Source organism: Lissotriton helveticus, chromosome 1_2, assembly GCF_964261635.1.
Source record: "Lissotriton helveticus chromosome 1_2, aLisHel1.1, whole genome shotgun sequence".
NCBI lineage: Eukaryota > Metazoa > Chordata > Amphibia > Caudata > Salamandridae > Lissotriton > Lissotriton helveticus.
The window spans coordinates 408,266,008-408,280,899 of NC_136058.1; the positions used below are offsets into that span (position 1 = coordinate 408,266,008).

At 44.8% G+C, this 14,892-nt stretch overlaps 1 long non-coding RNA gene across 1 annotated transcript in view; it reads left to right on the forward strand.

Annotated features, from left to right (window-relative positions):
- Positions 1-13,865, forward strand: part of LOC144807978 (uncharacterized) — a 33,948-nt gene extending 20,083 nt beyond the window's left edge. Inside the window, exon 4 of the long non-coding RNA XR_013606547.1 lies at positions 12,923-13,865. This is a non-coding gene — a long non-coding RNA (uncharacterized LOC144807978). The remainder of the gene's footprint in view (positions 1-12,922) is intronic.
- The last annotated feature ends 1,027 nt before the right edge of the window (positions 13,866-14,892 follow it).

The following is a 14,892-nucleotide window of genomic DNA, read 5'->3' on the forward strand; positions in this document are numbered from 1 at the left end:
ATAACTTGTCCAAGTCATTAGATATGGTCCAAACTCCAGCCAATCAGGCGACAGCACCCTCTGGAACCTTCTCCTCTGAGGCTCAGGCTCTCAGATTTTCTACCGTACGTCTTGTGAAGGGAGTCTCCCTGAGCTCTGCTCAGTACCTCTACCTTTTCTCTTCAGAAACTCTTCAGAATATCTTCACTGCTTTGTCTACTACAAAGAGGTCACTCATCAGACGCTTTGAGTCCTGTGGGCAACTCCGGCTTCATTCCGAAGACCCCCACAAAAATTTGTATCTACTGCCTCCACCCTGAAAGTCAGGTGAGAGATTGTAAAATTCTACAGGACTTTCCCTCAAAAGACTTTAAGAGGCAGAGAGGGACGTCTACCATCTGTGGTTACAGAAACTCACGACCAAGGATAACCCCTTATCAGATGTTGAGATTGATTCCGCTCTCAGGACTGTCATTCTAAGAAGAGGGCTAGTGAGGCGGAGATGGTATCTACTAAGGTGCTCAAGAAAGACCACACCTCTACTCATGAAGGTCAGACTTCTTCCTCAAAAAGGGCTCCTGCTCCTTCTAAGGGACTACCTGTGCCCTCTATGCCTCCGAGATCTGTCTCTAAGTCTCAGGCATCTAAGTCTCTTCCTGAGACAAATTTGCCTAAAAAAATGGGTCCCTTGTCGACGAAGACTTCCGTCACCACTGCTACAACGACTACTTCCACCTTCTCTTCTCCTCAACCTACAATGATTATGTCATCAGAGTCCTCTCCATTGACGTTTGTCATGGTGTCGGTGAAGCCTCGCTCGTCTGCCACCTCCCTCAATTCGTCGTCGATGAAAAAGAGGACTGTCTCCGGTCGGTCGTCGACAGATGCCTCTTCGCCCGCGAGACGGTCGATGGCTCTCAAGGCTCTACCTGCTTCGTCGACGGATGCCTCGATGTCTGTAACGACCTGACGTTCCCAGGATCGGGGACAGACACCCACAGAACACAAAGCCACTTCTTGTGAGTTTAAGGATTTATTGATAATGTGCAAGGTAGCGGGAAGTATATACACAGAATGTCATTTTGAATTCACCAGGTCTGTATTCGTTACCCCATTCACAGCGCTGGTGTTATGCACCGTCCTCCGCAAGTACAACGGTCCCGTTGTACGCCAACGGAGGGCACTGTGCTAAAAGTGGCCGACAATGCCGTTCGATAGCGGTGAGGGGTCTTGATCTCTGACGTTGGGGTAGCAGACGTGAGGAAGGTGGGAGTCGCCCAGCCGGGTTCTCTACCACTCCTTCCTTGGGGATACGGGGAGCAGCCGCTCTACCGGTATCTCAATCTGGCGGTTCTCGCTGCTTATCACTCAAGAACCAAAAGAGAGAGGTGGTCGAGAGCAGACCTACCTCTGGATGCTAGGACTGTGGAGACGCCACAAACTCCTCCCGGAGTGCGTCTCAACACTAATCCCTGACTAGTACAAGGACGGGGGCTGGGAGCTACGGCTCACACCAACCTCCGTTTACCTGGCCTCCGAGAAGACCCTTGGACCGGGCTGGGAGCAGCCGCTCTTACCAGCCTCAACTCGGGATCCTGAGCCAAGCCTCGCTGACTCGTCAGAGTCAGAGGACGCTTACGCGCTGCAGACCACTGTTCCGCAAGTAACAGAGACACGGGGCGTTCCTACCTCCGTTCTCTTGAAGATCCTCGATAGTTTCTACAGTCTCTGCTCACGGAGCGCTCTGCTTCAGGATACGTCGGCTTTGGAGTCTGAATATCCGACACGGCGTCCTTTCCCTTTCCGCCTATATAGGCGGTCCTTCATGTTATGCAACACGTACTCTAGGTGTTGCGTAATCTCGCTGCGCTAGGCTTCCTGGGATTTGTAGTCCGCTCTGCAAGCAGCACGCGACAACGGCGAAGGCATGACGATGGCTGGAAATCATGACAATGTCGAAGGTTGCCTCATCATTGACTGGTGCTTCGTCGACGATTGCTTCGTCGGCGGTTGGCTTGTCGGCGGTTGCCTCATCGACGGTTGCCTCGTCGACAGCAGAGAAGCTTTGCCTTACGGAACTTCAACCACGCTCTTCGTCGTTGACCGCTGAGTCGGTGGCGGCATCCTTGGTTCCACCTTCAGCTTTGATGTGTCTAGTCCTCTTGAAATCTTCAACAAAACTTTTGCCGCCTTCAGGAACGACGGATGTTTCCCTACTTCAACGTAGGAACTCTTCTTTGGGTCTATTGCCAACTCAACCATCACCAAATCTTCCTGTGTAGCTTTTGACTATGACGCTAATGAGGAGGATTCGGAAGAGGATGACCGGTTCCGTACTGCTCGTACTCCTTCCGAGCTTCTCATCAAATGCCAAGATATTGATGATGACCAAGGATATGATTATTACCCTGAGCCTAATACTCAACCACCACTTGAGTATCCAGCTGTGCAGATGCCCATGTCTCTCATCTCTAATTTGCAACATATGCTTGATTACTACTGCTGTCGATTTCCTCCCTCGGAGTCGGCCTCATCTGTTCCACAGATGCCTGTTCCTCTGCCTTCATCGATCATCGGGCCGACCCCTCCGGTGGCATCAGTGTCTCATCACCCGGAGGACGCACACACAACTGACGACGACAGAGAAGGGGAGTGGGTGATAGATCCCTCCTTACTGAGTAGGACAATTATCAAATTCATACTCTGTCACCTTCCACTCCAATTCCTGTTGAATCTCCGCCAGCTGACATAGGTGGGTTTCATGTTCTAATGGACAGGCCGGTCAAGAGATTACAACTTCCTATAGTCACGAAGGACGACGACTGTTTCTTGTATGATTTCAAAGACCAGCCACGGAAACAGATCTGGGCTATCCCAATCATTGACTTTATCTGGCAAGACGGTTTGAAGGTCCACCCCTCTCTCTTCTGAATGAGTCACTATTTTAGGGTTGTGTCCCTAAGGCCTTTAAAGAGGCAATTGTGGTTCCCCTTCTGAAGAAATCAGGGGCAGACTCCCAGATCCCGTTGAATAACTGCCCAATCTCCTTGCTCCCGTACCTGGTAAAGGTACTGGAGGCTCATGTGGTGAAGTGCCTGTCCAATTTTATTGAACAATCCAACTATCTCGACTCACACTAACCTGGGTTTCGGCCTGCCCACTCAACGGAGACTGTAATACTGGCGGTGTCTTGTCTTTTCTTGACAGAAACCTGGCTAAATGACTCCTCGGCCCCTGACTTAGCTAATGCCATCCCTCCCAATTTTTCCATCATTAGGAGGGATAGATCATCTGGGCGAGGGGGCGGTGTGGCTATCATAGTTAACAAACAGCTGCACTGCACCACATTTCCGATTGATAACATCCAGGACACCGAGGCTCTTGGCTTCACACTCCATCTCTCCCCCTCTCAGGCATGTACCGGTATTCTTCTATATAGAGCCCCTGGCCCTTTAGGTCCCTTCTTGGACGAATTACAGGTAGCACTCTCAGTCCCTTGTCTTAAGTCGGAGCACGGCATACTTCTAGGTGACTTAAATATACATATGGACGATGCCACTAATCCAGACACTATGAAACTTATGGATATAACTACCTCATTAGGACTGCTACCGCTCATTCACGAACCTACGCATAACAAGGGTCACACCCTGGACCAAGTCTACTCCACCATTCCTATTGATTTTCAAGCACCGCAGCCGGTGTTATGGTCGGATCATTATTTAATTACTTTCTTCCTTTCTTGTGTTCCATCTTCTAGAATCAAACTTACTGCCTCTCCCAAGCGTACTTCCAGACCCTTCCACCTTCTCTCTAATGAGATGTTACTGCAGGCTATGGAATGTGCACCCTGTACTTTGTCAGGCAACTTGGAAGATGACCTAGCCTTTTTTGTCGATTGGCTCACGTCAAGACTGGCGATTCTTGTCCCCGAGAAAATAGCTAAGTCTGGCAACAAACGGCCCTCAGCCCCTTGGTTCACCTCTCAGCTCAGGGAAGCTCGCCAAAATTGTAAGAGAGCTGAAAGAGCTTGGAGGAGGGAATACAATCCCTTGGAGAAAGTAAATTTCAAAAATTTGACTAGATCCTACTATAAGTTGATGTGGAAAGAGAAAAAATCCTATCTTGAACGTCGCATCGATGAATCGGGAAACACATGTAAGGAAATATTTAGAATTGTCAAAGACTTTACTTCACCGTCCCTAGGCACCCCGATCCAGTCCCATTCAAAATCCTGGCTAAGTGAACTGGCCCATTACTTTGTTAATAAGATAACGTCCATCCAAGCTTCCCTTGCTGTCTATTCCCAACAAACTGATGTAGATCTACCAGCTGCCCACTCCTCCTCAAAACCTGTTCTGGCTCCCACTCTCTGGGAATTTCCCCCGCTGAGTCTTGATTCCTCTTTAGACCTCTTGTCCGGGCTGAAGTCGGGCTCACCTCTTGATCCTTGCCCAGCCCCATGTCTCAACAAAATAGCTCCGGCCCTAAATGGTCTCATCAATCCCATCCTCAACTCCTCGCTGTCTTCTGGTGTAGTCCCTCGGGCTTGGAAGTGTGCTCTCATTCTTCCACTTCTAAAAAAACCAGCCCTAGATCCTACCGTCCATGCCAACTACAGGCCAATCTCTCTCCTCCCCGCTCTGGCGAAAGTGGCAGAAAGACACGTGCACAGATCAATCTCTAATTTTATCGAGGAGAACCATCTGTTGCACAGCACTCAATCTGGTTTTCATGCTAATTACAGCACGGAGACCGCGTTACTGGAAGTCACAGACGCTATCAGAGAGGTGTTGGATGTTGGAGGAAAGGCCATGTTGGTCATGTTGGACTTGTCGGCGGCGTTCGACACCGTTCCCCATGACACCCTCCTAATACGACTCTGGGAGTGTGGTCTTCGGGGGACGGTGTGGAATTGGCTCAAATCCTTTCTAGCCGACCGTCGACAAACGATCTGGGCGCCCCCGCACTCCGCCGACATGGCACCTCTGGAGGTAGGGGTCCCTCAGGGGTCTATTCTTAGCCCCCTGCTTTTCAACATCTTTTTGGCCCCCCTAGCAGAGGTGGCGGAGTCCTTCGGTGCTCAGATCGTGTCCTACGCCGACGACACCCAACTCTTGTTTACATGTGGCAAGAATGAGGTGTTTGACGGGACTCTCATCAGAAGCTGCCTAGAGGCAGTCTTTGGGTTGTTCAGAGGGCACGGACTAAAATGCAACTCCGATAAGTCGGAGCTGCTTTTCTTTGGCTGCGCCACTGAACCGAACTGGAAAAGCTGGTGGCCGCAAGACCTGTTTCCACCTGCAAATGCGTCCATCAAAGCTAAAAATGTAGGAATCATTGTCGATAATGACCTAGCTTTCGGACCCCAAATATCTTGCCTTTCCGGGAAATGTTTCGGCATCCTTCGGATGCTCAGAAAATTTCTCCCCTTGATTTCAATCAATCATAGAAGGGTCATTGTTCAATCACTTATTGGGTCTAGATTAGACTACGCAAATGCTCTTTATTTAGGACTCTCTAAATACCTTGTGAGGCGACTTCAAGTAGTCCAAAATTCAGATGCCCGTGCCATCTACGGGCTCCCTAGACGTACTGGTGCCTCTGATCTGTTAAGAGAATTGCACTGGCTTCCCATAGCTAAGAGAGTCCTTTTCAAAAGTCTGACGCTGACCTTCAAAGCCCTTCATGAAATTGGCCCTAGTTGCATCAGAAAACGCCTTGCTTTTTATAAGCCTAATAGAGCTTTAAGGTCTGCCTCCTTGTCTAAAAGGGTAGTTCCGACCATCAAACGCGCTAGACTGGGTGGCCGCTCTTTTCGCCACCTGGCTCCTCGTGCCTGTAACGAGCTTCCCCTTTCTCTGAGACAGATCCCTAACCTTATGTCCTTCAGAAAGGCTTTAAAAACGTGGCTTTTCACCAGCTAGGGCCCCCGCCTTTCCTTATTTTCTGTTATGTTGCTGCCCTCTGCGGACCTCTTCGCCAAAGCCCTGGGACACTCCTTTTGGAGTAGCTGTTGCACTATAGAAGAATTTGTTAACATAACATAACATAACATATTGGGCTCCCTGTGAGAGAAGGCTGTCATGGATACTCCTCAGGCTCTGGTGCTGTTGGATGTCTCGGTCGCTGTTGACACGGTCGACCATGGGATCTTGGTGGACCGTGTCAAGGAGGCCGGCATTCAAGGCTCATCCTTTGGCAGGATTAGCTCCTTTCTAGAGGATCGCTCCCAATCAGTCTAGAGCGAGAGTCCACCATGAGCTGACCTCGTCTGGATTCCTCGATGTTACCTCCAGCCTCTGCAAGGAGACCCCCTCAACCGTGACCTGCTCTGTCAGGTCTTGGTCTAGTGCGTCTCGGTCCTCATTCGTTAGCATTGGCAGGGTCAGGTCTTTCAGGAAGATTCTCCCAGTATTTCCGTCCCCTTGTTGTCTGTGTCCTCAAGGATCCAGTTCCGTCCTTTGTCTTGTCTCTCTAACCATGTAAGCAACTCATTGGCTTTCTCACCAACATCATAGATACAATGCTGGGTAGCCAGCGCTTGAGTGCACGCTATTTTCCATTAGTGCTCTTAATGTGTGCTGCTTCAGTTGATGGTGTAATGGGAGAGAAACAGATTCCCCACTTGCCAAGCGAGCCTCCAGGAAAGCACATTCCCTGCCTTGAATTCACCCTATAGCACGCAAGCTGATTCAACAGGCCGCCCGTTCGCCTTAAAATAGAGGTCTGTTCCATCTCTCATACAAGCTTTGAACGTCTTGTCTTATAAATATCACGGATCAACCCTTGGGGGTAGCATGAAGTCCACAACCGGACCATCGAGTTGCACCTCCACCAGCGAATCATCTGAGATTCCCCCTGCTATGTGTGTAGTGGCACTAAAATCATCTTTATGGACAGTCTGGGTGAAAAGATAGTGCAGGCATGCCAGACTATCATGTGCTGCAGACAGGTGCGTCTGGTACTGATACCCTCTTCCCCCTCTAGGGGCATTTAGGAGTATCATGAATATAGTATAGGTGCAGTTCTGTCACTCCAGTCACCCCAATGCTTGTACAGGATGATAATCTATTCTAGACCTATGATCTCCTGCTTGAAAAGTCCATGCTGGTGGCGAATATTGAGGAAATCGCCCATTTAGCTCTCTTAGACCTATGGTTTCTAATTCTAATTATGTTTTTTTCTAATTCTTTTACAAGAGTCTTGCTGATGTTTTCATTCTTTTGTTCCCTCATGCCCATTGTTGATGAAAGACTTGGATTTGACCATAAGTAATTTTGCCGTTGTATTTCAACATTTCTATCGTAAGACCATAGCATATTCATGTTATAAAGGAGAAGTGTGGCTCAGGGGTTAGAGGCGGCAGACCTGGAGCTTGAGTTCGGCCCGGGACCAGGGTTCAATTCCCCGCCTCGGCGGGTCTTGGGCTCAAAAATTCCACGGACTCGTTAATTCTCGCTCCGGTGCCTTCTCGACTCACGGGTTCACACTCTGCGACTCTGGGCAATAGCTTGCTTAATCTCCACAACGGCCCCTCGCGGTGGGATGCCTGGCTTTCACCTTGTGGATACCCTGCCAGGGTTATCTCACAGGGGAATACCAGGACGGGTTCCCTAAGCAAGCGCTGAGATGCCCCAGGGTAAGTCGTGCGCTATATAAGTTTCATTCATTTCATTTCATAAACACCGGTAATAATAATCTCAGGTTGGGTGCCATTGTCCAGTTGCTGCAATATCATAATTATCAAATTTATCAAATTGGTCGCCATTGTTCTTCGTAATTATATACGTTGATTACTACAAGAGATTTAATTATAATTTTTTACTTGTATCGTATTTTGACAATTAGATAATCCTTTTGACTTGGGACGTCCATTTCACTTTCCATTTTTAGCTCAGTTGATATAAAAATAGCCAAACCCCCAAAAGGTCTGCCATAGTTACTTGTTCTCTTAGCTAATGAGTAATAACCCTATAACCTTCCCATCTAAAAGGAACTAAAGCCCAAGTCTCGTGTAAACAAATGATTTGAAAACAGCACAGAGTAGCAAGTTCGTTATTCTGAATCTTTGCTGGAACCCCATTTATATTCCACAAACATAATCTGACCCTTTCATTCATAATTGTTGGGCCCCTTAAAGGAACTTCAGAGTGTAGATGTCAATCCTGCCTGACATTATGGAGGGCTGCTGATAGCCAACCTAATTTGACAGTGTCAAATAATCGGTCTCCTATTTTTACGTCTAATGATTTTAAAAGATGCCCGTTGGTCATACCTATGGAGTTTTTAATATTGAATATTTCTTATTATTCTTGGTTCTCATTTGGTTATGATTTTGTAATTTTGATGAAACAAAAGGGCTAGGATAGGAAGGTTGCAGGGGAGTTGTTATTTTTATTCCCCAGTCCTGAAAGAGATTATGTTCTTGCATAATACGGCTGGCGGCAGTAGATGATGTCTAAGTTACTAATGTTGATTCACGATTATTATTCTTGATTGTGAGGAATTCAATTGATTCTATGTCGGTACATTTAATTTTCTTTAATGAGGGTACTGCATTACACAATTTATTGTAATATGTTCCCACGAGTCAAGATATCATTATTACTCCTAGATTTATATTCCGGCGTAATAATTACCTGCACCACTCCTTCTTTTTGATCTGGGTTATTTTATTTAATTTGTTGCAGGCTATTTTCACCTTGAGCATGCTCAGTTAACCTTCCATTATGATTACTAACAGTTTGAGACCATGATTGTCGATGTTTATGTAACTGCTTCGTTTCGGTTCCCAGATCTTGTGGTAATTTAATATCCTTACAGGTTTTTAACAAATCTCTATTCGTTTCATCCCCTCTGATACTCTCCCTCTTTGCTCTATTTGTTTCCAATTGTGATGGCTTATTTTCCACCTGTTTATTAATTTCCTCCACTTGCAGCATTTCTAAGGACTGAATTTTCCCATTCTCTATCATTTTTATACTATCAGCTTGATTATTTAGGCATTTATTTTTCATAACTAAAAGGGTTTTGTTGGAGACATTTGTTTACCCTCACCTTCACTATATGGTATTTGGTCATGGTTGTTTCCAGTGTTCAATCTTACTATATCTGATGCATTTGTATTTTTTTATACTTTTAAGAACTTTATTTCTTGCTACCGTTGTTTTTTCGTTTCTCTTTTTGATAGATGAACTTCCGGAGCTGCGTCTGTCATTGTTGATTGTGTCGAGCATAGGTTTATCACTTCTTGATCTTTTGTTATATCATCTATTTTTTCTTTAACAACAACAATATTGTCTTAACATTTTATTGTATCTTTAGCGTGGCAGTCGGTCTTGATGGGTTGAATTCCCACATTAGGAAAATTCCCTTTTACATCGTCAATTATTGTTTTTAAAATATCCGGAATGGTAGTTAGTTTGTTAGTTAGTGGGGCACAACTACACTCTGCATACGTAGATATTGGCTGAGATTGCGCCCTTACTATTAGATTATTTTGCGTTTTTATCTTCTGCTCAATTCTGGTAACAGAGGATGCCGTAGCGCTCAAGATCTATTTGGACCTCCTTTTTGTTGGACTGATATGTTAAAGCTTCCAGAGTTAATTGCGAGGTTTTGAAGAATAAATCCCAAATTGCTCCTGCGTTCCCACTTCCTGGTGCCTGAGTACCTGGGCTATGGTGTTGCCCATTTATGAATGATAGGTCCTTATACTCCTCTTTTTGTGGTCCTTGAAAATCATCTCCCTCTTCACAAGAATTAATGAATTGTGGACTACTATTCAAAACATCTTTTTGATACGGAGTACTCCAACGCTGCAGAGTTTCTGGGTTGCTGTTGTATTCGTCCTTATTAATTTGAGATGCATTATTTTGATTACATTTCGGCTGGTCCTGTTTTTTAGCTGAATTTATTTTAGACAGAGTAAGATCCGATTTCAGTGGGGGTATTGGCTTCCCTTATGATTTTCACCCCACCATTTAGTTAATTTGGAGCATCTTGCTCTTGTTGATTTATTTGGCCCAAAAAGGTGATGGTTCCCCTATCCCGTTAGCTTTTCTGATTTTTACTTGCACTTCTATTGGCATTGGCTGCCTAGTTTGTAGTAAGTGCCGAGTATCTCCCATTGTTAGATTTGTGCATTTTGCGTCCTCTTATTGTGAACGACCAGTAAGTGGAATAGTTAACATCTCTAGGTCTGTTATTTGACACCAATGGTTGACTTGGTCCTTATTTGAATTTCACATTCGATCGACTTCAGCTTCAGACTCAGGGTGGCCTGGTTCACTTACTCCTTGCTTAGGGGATATAATATTTGCTCTACTCAGTGGTTTAATTGGAGTTTGAAGATCACAGGGGTTATTAGCAAAGTTAGCATAGCACCAGTTGGATCTTTCATAAAATCAAACTTTGACAGCGACTTTACCTAGTATCGCAAATGTATGGACCTTAGATGATTTAAAGGACTATATGTCACCTGCCTGTTTTATTTTAAACGTATCTAGTATTAGTGTTTGTTGTATTTTTCTTTTCCTTTTGATAGCAGGGAAAGGTGGCCGCTCCTTTCCTGACCTCATAATAGGTGAAGAAGTCTTGCTTCTTTCAGAGAATCAAAGGGGCCGGTGACAAGACCAAAGGGTGCTTTGATAGGACAAAACACCACCAAATACCTCCAAGGGAAAACACCCCCAAAGCACACCTCGGTACAGAATCTGCCGGTACTGCTGGTTACTTAATTAATTAATTAATTAATTAACCGATTCATTAATATCCGGGCTCCAGGTAGGGCTGTAGTCAAGGCATGCAGAGTAATTCAGGGGTCGAGGGGTGCTTCAACAGGGTCAAAGTCTATTGTCACTTTCCCCTTTGCATAATTTCTCAGATTTTGTATTACGGACTTGTTACAGACTCCAATGGCTCAGCGACTTACGGACCGTTCAACCTTAAGTACTCGCCACACGCCACACACCTCTTGCCACTTGTCACTCACCACTCACTGTTCATTGCTTGTTCGTTGCTATTCATCGCTGTCAAGAGTACAAGGGAGAATGCTGGCAATCCTTCAGGAGCAAGAGCGGGATCCAGAGCCAGTCCCACTACAGACGGCAGATGTAGACACTTCACTCCACTTCTCGGCTCAGCTCTGCTCTGCTCAATGCTTTGTGTATACGTAAAATCAGGCGGCAGTTCCCTGAGATCTGAGGAAGAGAAGGGAGGCTCCAGCTATTTCCCTATGGCACTCTCATCTTTGGAGACTGCTTAGCCTAGAACGTATGGCTGATATTTTCAGGGATAATTATAAGAATTTTTAATTTAAATGGGGCCCCCTTATCTCCTTCCTCTCCCAGGGCCGTCCTTCTGCGGTGTGTCCCTCCACCATCGAAGCCCGCCATCTCTTCCAGTTTTGATCACAATCCCAGTGTCGACCAACCTCTCGTTAGTATGAACACACCGCCACCAAGGATGGGGTGGGGGTTGATTTTTTTGTGTTTTTTATCTTTGTTCCTTGTTAGATTCATAATTACTTATCCCATGTTAGGATGAGTTTGTCCACGCTTTTTGGCTATTCCGCATACAACACCTCGGTGGAGCAACCTGGAGAAATTACCGTTACAGAAGGCCGTTAAGTTTTCTTTAGACCTATCTGCTGGCTTAGCAAAGTTGCATGATGTTCTTTTTTTTCTTTTTTATCTCTCTGTCTCAGCTCCGGGGCACTTAAAAGCTGTATCTTTCATTTGACTTATCTAATAAGAGGAGGAGCTGGTTTATATTAATCAATGTACTTTGTCCACCTGTCATAATTCTGTTGAGGCTTTCTGATCCCCTGCGTGGGACCAAGTGATGGTGTAATTTTTGCCTGTGGACTGTGGAAAAAAAAAATGAATGAACACATTTTTGACATAAATCAGGTGGCAGGCCAAGGCTCCTCTGTGCCTTGCAGCAGCCGCCGCACGAGCAGCACCACAAGCGACTTAGCACCGCGGTGCCGGCAGCGTCCGTTCCTGCCCCCAAAGCAGATCTGTAGAACTTAAAGCGCCCGTATAACCGGACGCGGGTGAAGCGGGAACCGGTCACAAAACAAACCCTGGCAGTCGTCCCAGGCTCCGCTCCGCTTGCTCGTCAACTCCTCTTCGGCTCGGCCCCTCGGCTCTAATCGATACGCTCTGTACTCAACGCCGAATCACAGGCCGACAACAAATGTGAACACCAACAGAGGGAAGAATTGTGTGTTTCCCCCAGTTAGTGAAAAAAACCAGCATAAGTCTTGGCTGCTTCTGCTGTACCCAGAGTCTTATGCGTCTTTTCAGTCTAATTTTTCTGTCTGGAAAAAGATTGTGTCCTGGTTTTCTGCACCCAGTAAATCCAGGTGCAGAAAAACCTAACAACTGATAATCAAGTGGAATAAAAAGAACACATGAAAGTACGCCTTCATTTCATTCCCCTTGATTCATACTCTGGACCATAGTTGAGGGATATGTTTAGGCATAGTCCTCGCAGCACACAATAGATTTGCTTGAGGCAGAGGCCAAAACTCAAAAGTCAGGAAACCAGATACAAGTAGGTGGTAACTCAGGGCAGGGGAAAACGCCTGTTGTCCGTGGAGGAGGCATTCCCTTCCCAGAAATCTGCATTACAAATTAATTAATAGTATATATTTTTTAAATATTTGTTTGGTGCCAGTCCATATGACTTTCAGATCTGCCTTTGGGATTCTATGTTGCAACTTTATAGGGTACATGTATCCTTTGTGAGCTTAATAAAATGTTGAAAATTCTACAGATCCTCACTCCTACATCCAATTACTCTCATTCTACCATTCTACACTCTGCTCTGTCTGAAAAACAGCTCAGCATTTTCAAAATTCTGCATTGATTTGGCTTGTAAATTATATTTTTGGAAATGCACATGTATTACCTATTTAATTTAAATACTATAGGTGATTGAAATTACGGACGAAGAAAGCAAGATTTGAATGTCAGTGCCAGAAGAAGGATTATTTTGAAAAACTGAAGGACATCCAGCATTCTACGTTTAAACAATTTCCAAAAATCTAAGTGTGGCGAGGAAAGTACTATACCTGTAAGTGAAGTCTCTAATTTTGCATTTCATTAACCCAGAGCAAAGCCATATCTGTGCACACAGCATCAGAAATAATGTAGAAAGACTGCTTCAGCATCCTCATCTGAAATATTATCAGAAAGACAAATTGCCTCAGCATGACAGAATAACATTCATCTAAAGCATCATGTAATTCTAGAGAGGAAGCACACACTGCATAAAAAGTTACAACTAAAGGTTTCTTCTGCATACCATCAAAGAAAAGACGCTGAAAGAAGACTGCGAAGCTGACACATTAACAACTAAGAGATTGGAAAATCGCCTTTGTTCAACAACCGTTTTAACCAGTTATGCAAGTTTGAGACTATCTGCCTCGGGATATAACACCTTGACCCACTCTGCTCACTCTTGCGAAAACCTTAAAAATTCACCACTTTATTGTGTTAATGACCATCTCAGATTGTCTCCTTTTTATTGTGTACTGTTCTGTAATTCTATGTAAATGGCCTCAACATTATCTGTTGTGCAGTAGTGATATGTAAAACTGTTAAATATAAAAATGGATTAAAGGAGCACAGTTGCGCTATAGCTAATGTAAATAAATCCTCATCTTCAGAACTACAAACCTTAACCTTACACCAAACATAGAAAGGGTAGAAGGAACTGATGTTCTGCGACTAATGATCCACAATAGTACTCTGCACGTTCAAACGCCCTCAGTTACTGCCATTACATCAGTGCAAAAAGGTACTTATCAGTTTAATCATTAAATATCAGACTAACACCTTATTACTGCATTGCTAAGAACCTATACAAATCGATTTGAGAAAAACTTCAGTCACAAATTAAGTTGCTGCCAGAGAGGCTATAACCTAAAGACTATTATCTACTAGGAAAATTTCAACAGGTGTTACAGGACTGCTTCCCGACATTTTTTGCTCAATTCAAGTGTTGAGAAATTTACACACAATTTCTTTTAGAGATGAGTGCTGAACATTATCTAAACAAGCACGACTCTAAAATCGAGGCAAAATAACCGAAGTTGGGGAAAAAAGTTACCTGTGTCAAAAAGATACAGCCATAAATCTTATCTCACAGAATTTGACAGAATGCACACAAGGGTAAACCACTTTCAGTGCAAAGTATGCCAAAAAAGTTTCAGGCGTAAATCTTATCTCACTGAGCATATGAGAATCCACACTGGGGGAAAACACTCTCCGTGTAAAGTATGCCAAAAAAGTTTCAGGCGTAAATCTTATCTCACTGAGCATATGAGAATCCACACTGGGGGAAAACACTCTCCGTGTAAAGTATGCCAAAAAAGTTTCAGGCGTAAATCTTATCTCACTGAGCATATGAGAATCCACACTGGGGAAAAACCTTTTCAGTGCTCTGAATGTCAGAAAAGGTTTAGTTTCAAACTGAGTCTATATCGACATGCATTAACCCACTCTGTGGAAAAACCTTACCAGTGCGCTGAATGCCAAAAAAGATTCAACCAAAAATCTCATCTCACTGAACATATGAGAATCCACTCTAGGGAAAAACCTTACCAGTGCTCTGAATGCCCAAAAGATTTCAAACTTAAATCACTACTAACGGCACATGTGAGATTCCACACTGGGGAAAAACCTTATGAGTGCTCTGAATGCCAGAGATGTTTCAGTGACAAAATGAGACTCACTAAACATACAAGGACCCACTCTTGGGTAAAACGTTATCGGTGCACTGAATGTGACAAATGTTTCAGTGAAAAAAGCAGTCTCGCTCAGCATATAAGAACCCACACTGGGGAAAAACCTTATCAGTGCTCTGAATGTTACAAATGTTTCAGCCAAAAAAGCAGTC